Source organism: Mustela putorius, unplaced genomic scaffold, assembly GCF_011764305.1.
Source record: "Mustela putorius furo isolate JIRA1106 unplaced genomic scaffold, ASM1176430v1.1 tig00000095_pilon_pilon_pilon, whole genome shotgun sequence".
Taxonomy (NCBI): domain Eukaryota; kingdom Metazoa; phylum Chordata; class Mammalia; order Carnivora; family Mustelidae; genus Mustela; species Mustela putorius.
Genome location: NW_025421280.1, coordinates 36,344,196 through 36,351,758, shown reverse-complemented (window position 1 = coordinate 36,351,758; position 7,563 = coordinate 36,344,196). Strand labels below are relative to the sequence as shown.

Genomic DNA, 7,563 nt, shown 5'->3' with positions numbered 1-7,563 from the left:
GTGAGAGCTGTTTGCAGGTGCCCCCAACCTGTTTGGCCGTGTCAAAATGTTCAACATAGAGTTTCCATATGACCTGGAAATTCCGCTCCTAGGTAGCTACCAAAAACAACTGAAAACAAGTATTAAAAAAAAAAAAAAAAAAAAAAACTTGTACAGGAATGTTCACAGCACTATTCAGAGCGGCCAAAGGTAGAAACAAGCCAAGGGCCATCAACGGATGAATGGACAAAGTGTGTTACAGACATACAAGAGAACACTACCCAACCATGAAAAGAAGACACTGATACACATTACAACACGTTGATAAATGTCAAAAAGCTGTGCGTGGTGAAAGAAGCCTGCCACAGAAGGTCACATGTCCTGTGATTCCATTTACATGAAATATTCAAAATAGGCAGATCTATAGAGGTGGAAAAGCTAGAGCTAGGGGGCAGGGAATAGAAGGCAGTTATTAGCAAGCACGGGGTTTCTCTCTATGGAGATGAAAATACTCTAAAATTCGATAGTGGGAATGGTTGCCCAACTGTATGAATTGTGCACTTGAAGTGGGTGAATTACATGGTGTGCAAATTATATTCCAAAGCTGGCGGGGGGGGGGGGCGAGAGAGAGTCAGGACTCCTAGATATTCATCCAGAAGAAATGAAAACTCTACGCTCCTACAAAAACCTGCACACAGATGTTTATAGCTGCTGTACTGATAATTTCCAAATTTTGGAAACAACTCAAATGCCCCTCAACAAACGAGCTGGTAAGAGGTGGCAGAACCACCCTAGCCTTAAGAGCTAAAACTACAAGACCCTTAAAACATGAGGGGAAATCTTCAACATTGAACTTGGCCAGGATTTCATGCATTTAACATCAAAAGCACAGTCAACAAAAGACAAAATAGATAAAATGGACTTCATCAGGTTAAGAATTTTTGCATCAAAAAGACACTATGAGGGCGCCTGGGTGGCTCAGAGGGTTAAGCCTCTGCCTTCAGCTCAGGTCATGACCTCAGGGTCCTGGGATCGAGTCCCACATAGGGCTCTCTGCTCAGCAGGGAGCCTGCTTCCTCCTCTCTCTCTCTCTGCCTGCCTCTCTGCCTGCTTGTGATCTCTGTCTGTCAAATAAATAAATAAAATCTTAAAAAAAAAAAAAAAGACACTATGAAAGGGGCACCTGGGTGGCTCAGTCCATTAAGTGATCGACTCCTGGTTTCAGCTCAGGTCATGATCTCAGGGTCCTGAGATCGAGCCCCGTGGCAGGCTCTACACTCAGCAAGAGTCTGCTGGTCCCCCTCCCTCTCCCTCTGCCCATCTTCCCGCACATGCGTGCTCGCTCGCTCTCTCTCTCTCTCTGAATATATATAAATAAAATCTTTACAAAAGGGGTGGGGGAGAAAGAAAGAAAGAAAGCAAGCAAAGAGAGAGGAGCCTGGCTAGGTCAGTCGGTGGAGCATGTGATCTTGATCTCAGGTGGCGAGCTCAGGCCCTGCATAGAGCTTACTTAGATTAAGTTAGTCAGAGCACCTGGGTAGCTCTGTCCGCTAAGCATCCCTTGCTTTGGGCTGAGGTCATGGTCTCAAGATTGTGAGACTGAGCCTTGCATCAGGCTCAGTCTGCTTAAGATTCCCTCTCCCTCTCCCTCTGCCCCTCCTGCTTGTGCTCTCTAAAATAAACACATAAATCTTTAAAGAAAAAAAAAAAAAAGAGGAACACCTGGGTGGCTCAGTTGGTTAAGGGCCTTCCTTTGGCTCAGGTCATGATCCCAGAGTCCTGGGATCAAGTCCCACTTCAGCGGACTCCCTGCGCAACAAGGAGCCTGCTTCTCCCTCTCCCTCTGCCTGCCGCTCCCCCTGCCTGTTCTCTCTCTCTCTCTCTCTCTGAAAAGTAAATAAATAAAGGCTGAAAAAAGAAAGAAAGGGGGAAGGAAGGAAGGAAGGGAGGAAGGAAGTAAAAGTAAGGAAGGAAGGGGGAGAGAAAGAAAGAGAAAAAAGACAGCCTATAGAATGGGATAACATATTTGCAAATCATGTGTCTGATAAGGGGTTAATATCCAGAATATATAATAAACTATAATCCAACAGCAACGAAATCCATCCAAAACTTGACCAAAGACTTGAATTTGTCCAAAGAAGATGTGCACATGGCCAACGAGCACAGGAAAAGATGCACAACGTTGTAAATCATGAAGGAAATGCAAACCCAAACCACTTCACATCTACTATGAGAGCTATTTAAAAAAAAAAAAAAAGAAAGAAAGAAAAAAAAAGGGGAAAAAAAAAAAAAAAGGAACCTGCCCGGTGTTGGGGAGGATGTGGAGAAACCGGAGCCCGGCGCACGGCTGGTGGGAAGTGAAGCTGTTGTAGAGAACAGCTGGGCAGTTCTGCCCAACACCGCGCTGGGAGCGACCATACGACCCGGCCACTCCACGCCCGGGGATCTACCCGAAGGGGACTTTTGTACACAACAGGTAGTTGTGTACACGGTGGTTCACAGCACACCCTTCACAAAAAGGTGGTAACAACTCCATGTCCACTGATGGGTGAACGGATCCAAGAAATGTGGTCTGTCCAGACGAGGGAACGTCTGCTACCCAGCCTTAAAACCAGTGGCACTCTGGGGGCGCCTGGGGGGCTCCGTCAGTGAAGCATCCCACTCGCAATTTCGGCTCAGGTCACCGGATCACGGGCTCGAGCCCGCACCAGGCTCTGTGCTCAGTGAGGAGCTGGCCTGCCCCTCTCCCTCGGCTCCTCCTCCTCCCCTCTTTCCCTCTCACATAAATAAATAAAAATCTTTGGGGGGAGAGAAAAAAGAGTAACACTCTGATGCACGCTATGACATGGATGAACCTTGAAAATATGTGAAGTGAAAGAAGTCAGACAAGTTCCAGGAGGACCCATCCCACTGGACCCCACTCCCAGGAGGCTCCCAGAGGAGTCCCGTCCACAGAGACCGAGAGGAGATGGAGGGAGCTGGAGGTTTGGGGGGGGGGGCTGGGGACTCAGGGCTTCATGGGGACAGAGTTTCTATTTGGGAAGATGAACAAGTTCAGGAGACAGACAGTGGCCATGGTTGCACAACATTGGGAATGACTCAATGTCACTTAAGAGCCATACACTTAAGAATGGTTGGGGGTGGGGGTGCACCCGGGTGGCTCAGTCAGTTAAACATCTGCCTTCAGCTCAGGTCAGTATCCCGGCGTCCTGGGATGGAGCCTCCTCTCTCTCTGCCTGCCTCTCTGCCTACTTGTGATCTGTGTCAAATAAATAAATAAAATCTTTTATAAAAAATGGCTAAAATGGTAAGTTTTGTGTTATGTAATTCTACCACAATTGAAAGCCGAACAAGAACCTGCCATGGCTCCCTCTTGCCGACCTCCCTGAAGCCACTACCCCCCCTCTGCCCCCCCGCACCAGCCAGCCTGGGCTTGGCACCTTCCTCCAGGCACACCTCCACCCTTCTGTCACGCTGTGCCCTCCCCTGGGTGCACCATCTCCACTCCTGTCCCCCCAAATCCACCAGCCCTGCCCTTCAGACTGGCAGAGCTACTCCCAGCAGAGACCAGGACAAGGCAGCGCAGTCGGGGGCTGGTCCCAGGAACAGCGAGGGGAGGGGAATAGCTGTGGTTCGGAGAAGATGCGAGTGGCTGCAGTTCGGAGCGCTCTCCCCACCCCACCCCGACCCCCCATGGCACAGGCAGGTGCAGCTGGAGCAGCTGGAGGAGGATGAGGAGAGAGAATGGCAGGGGGCGAGCCTGGGAGCCCCGTCACGGGCCTGAGGTCAAGGTGTCTTGGAGACCATGCATTTCCTCTGCTTTCTCCATGTTGTTCTGGTTTCCCCATCCCACTGGCAATGCCAAGGACAGCAGTCATAACAACAACCACACTGCAGCCAGCTCAAGGCCAGCCAGACCCCATCTGCCTCCGCCTCCCTGGGTCTTGACAGCCTGTGCCCATCAGGGTCACCCAGGGGCCGAGGCCTGGAGTGACCACATCCCCGGGGTCACCACAACCAGAGGCGCTGGGGGAGGCTGGAACGGCGGGACAGAGGAGGTGGAAGCTGGGAGACCGCAGGAGGGGGCTGGGCCAAGGCCGGGCAGCTAGACCGAGGGGAAGCCAGGCCGGCGGCCCATGTTTACTGTCGGAAGATCAGGGCCAAACTTCAGCTTCCCACTGTGACCCTGGACTGGGGCCCCAGGGGTGATCAGATGTTTCTCTCCTGAGCTAAACTCTGGGCTTCATCCCAGGGGACTCCACAAGCTTTCCCAGAAGACACGCCCACCTCAAGAACCCCCAGAGGTCCAGGGCCCAGGAATCCTGCCTCTCCATCCCCCGCATCTGTCCGTTCCTCCCACCAGCCCAGCCCCCAGTCCCGCCCAGCCCGGCCCCTTCCAGCCTCATTCTGAGCTCCTAATTTGGCTGCCCAGAGTTTGCAACCCCACTGGGCCACCCCAGAGAGAGCCGTGGGACACCAGCCTTGTTCTCAGTGCCCAGGTCCTGGGAAGAGGAGGAGGAAGAAAGCTTTGATACTTGGCCAAGAGCCTCGGCCTGAAATTCTTCCATTCCACTTTCCCCTTTGGGCTAAAGCGGTGTTTCCTTTATCTCTTCCAGGAACCCGAGCACCCCGAGAGGGCTTCAGAGGACCAGAAATGTCAAGGGGGCAGATACCTTCTGGAAAGCTGAGCAAAACACAGGAGCACAGGAAAACCTCTGAGATGACCTGCGCGGATCAACCCCACTGAGCTTTGCTTAATCCCCCGGTCTGGCCACGGTTCCACGGAACGTCCTCTGAGCATCCAAAGCCCCAATTAAATGCCCACGGTGAGAGCCCAGAGGGGCGACGGGGGAGGTCAAGCTGCAGAGAGAGTGAGTCAGTTTGACTGGAGGGAAGGCAGAGACAAGAGGGACACAAGCCGGGCCTGGGGACCTCGCATGCCACCTTAGGGACCAGAAATGTCCCCAAGAGCCTGGAAAGGGGATTCAGCCTTCTCTGTTGCCACCGCTCCTTGCCCCCACTCCTGGCTCTCAGACCAAACCCCCCAACCCTTCACCCAAGACCTCAAACCCCACCCCACCCCGCCCCTGCTCCAGCCCCCTGGCCATGCCGGGGAGCCACTGTGGCCCATCAACGGAGCCATCACAGGGACATCACGGGCATGGTCAGCCCACAATGTGATGACGTCAGAAAGACCAATGACCGGAGTTCGCCTTTAGTGGACGCGACGCTCCGTGGACCGTGATGGACGCTCTTGTGTATTATTTCTGACCCGAGGTGGGGGACAGATGGGTGAGGACTGGAATCAGGGATCAGCCCCAAGCAACTGTACATGCCCAGGACAGTGAGTTAAATTTTGCTGTCTTCGAGAGACACTGTCTCATTAAAAAAAAAAGGGGGGGAAGGGGTTGCAAGTCAGGGAACAGTGGGGGCTGGGAGGGAGGCAGCGCGTGCCGGTGGCTGCCAGTGTGGGCAGAAGACAGCCGGGGATCAGGCCGGTCGCTGTCGCCCAACCAATTCTGCCCCTACCCCACACTCAGGGGACATTGGGCAACATCTGGTGATGGTTTTGGCTTTCAGAATTGGGGGTGCTCTTGGCATCTGGCGGGTAGAGGCCAGAGATGCTGTTAAACGCCCTCTAGTGCATAGGACAGCCCCCCAGAACCAAGACGTCTCCAGAGCAAAATGTCAGGAGCGCTAAGCGGGAGGGATCCTGGATCAGTCACCTGCCACGCTAGGGACCGTCACCATCTTACCGATGTGTGTACTCGAAGGGTACTCAGTCCTGGTCTCAGGGCTTTATACACGTTGGCCACTGTATTCTCATAACGATCTCTTTGTAAGGTGGGTACTATTATTGTCCCTGTGTTCAGAAAGGTTAAATAGCTGTCCCAAGGTCACACAGCCAATAAAAATGGCAAAGCCAGATTCTAACCCAGGCTGCCTGACTCCTGATCTGTCTCCTAACCCACCCACCCCCGCCAACCCCGAGGTGGGAGAGAGGAGCCTGAACCCCTTCCGATCACGCTTTCTCTCCCCCATAGCCGATGACGGCCCAAAGTAAAGGCTGGTTAAGATGGGTTATGAAATATCAAATTCTGGGGCTGCCTGGGTGGCTCAGTGGGTTAAAGCCTCTGCCTTCGGCTCTAGGTCATAGTCCCAGGGTCCTGGGATCGAGCCCCGCATCGCATCGGGCTCTCTGCTCAGCGGGGAGCCTGCTTCCTCCTCCCTCTCCCTGCCTGCCTCTCTGCCTACTTGTGTTCTCTTTCTGTCAGAATAAAATTTAAAAAAAATATATCAAATTCTGTTTCTCCAGTGCTCAGATCCACATGCCTCTCTGAGCGGACGTGCTGACGGGACATTCTCTCCAGCAGTGGGAAGCTGAGCTCTTCCTGTTCTGGTATCAGAAGTAAATCTGCTTGGCCGTAGGGTCACCGGGGTCCAGGCAAACAGGGGCTGGTTATTCCGGGCAGGAGTTCAGAAATCAGAGGTCAGAACAGTGGACAACATGGACCGCCACTGCCACCATTATCCTTCCTGTCACTAATAATAACTCCTCGGTGGCAACTGTCCCACACTAACTGAACACGTGCTAGGACCCAGGTCATGTCCTAAACCCCCTCCATCCCTAACCCGCTTACAATCCCAAGAGTCCTGTGCAAGCGATACTATCCATGATCCCCATCAGACAGATGGGGAAGCAGGTTCAGAGGGGAGAGCCACCTGCCCTGGGCCAGGCAGTAGGAGATGAGACTCAGAGCACCTGCTCTTAATCCCGAGTTTTTCTACCTCCATACTCTTTGCCTTTGGGTCCAGATTATCTTGGTGTTGGGGAAGCTCCTGGGCCCTGTAGGGTGTTTGGTAACACCCCGAATTCTACCCACCAGAAGCCAGTACCATCTTCCCAGGACATGATCACCAAAAATGTCCCCAGACATTGCCAGAGGTCCCCTGGGGAGAGAGGGGGTGTGAAGTGCCCCTGGTTGAAAACGCTGCCTTGACCCTACAGTCTCAGATGGGGCAGGGGGTGATCCGCATGGAGAAGTCTGCTTGCTGGAGCCCCCAGAAGAGTCTGGAGCCTGAAACCCAAGCTAGCAATAATAATCAGTGTTGGGGGATGCCCGCGTAGCGCAGCCGGTTGAGCCTCTGGCTCTTGGTTTTGGCTCGGTGGTGACCTCAAGATCTCAGGATCTTAAACACAAACGTTTGCCTGCCCACTGGCCCCACCAGGGCCACCCAGCTGAGGCTGGGGGACAAGCTGGAGAAGGAAAAAAGGCTCTGAGTCAGCAGGGGGCACCTAAGGACCCTCCATCCCAGGAGTCTTGGGCCCTAACAGCCTGGCAAGCTTTCACTAGGCATTTACAGTTGTGCTGCATCGTCCTGGACGAGAAAAGAGCAACAAAACTAGTCTTGAACTATTCACCTCCCTGCCAAGATTCTACCTGCAGTACCCATACAAGCCTCTCAGCTGACAGCCGGCCGCTAAGCACAGACTGAGCGCCCATATCTGCATTCACATTGAGGCTCAGAGAGCCCAAGCAACTTGCCAGGGACACACAGCAATTAAGCAGGAGTCAGGAGGCT

General features: G+C 53.2%; 1 long non-coding RNA gene across 1 annotated transcript; it reads left to right on the top strand.

Moving 5' to 3' along the window:
* Positions 1-4,394: 4,394 nt before the first annotated feature.
* Positions 4,395-5,913, top strand: LOC106003680. Its single transcript, XR_001176314.2, has 2 exons — positions 4,395-4,478; positions 4,596-5,913. It is a non-coding gene; the product is annotated as an uncharacterized LOC106003680 (long non-coding RNA).
* The last annotated feature ends 1,650 nt before the right edge of the window (positions 5,914-7,563 follow it).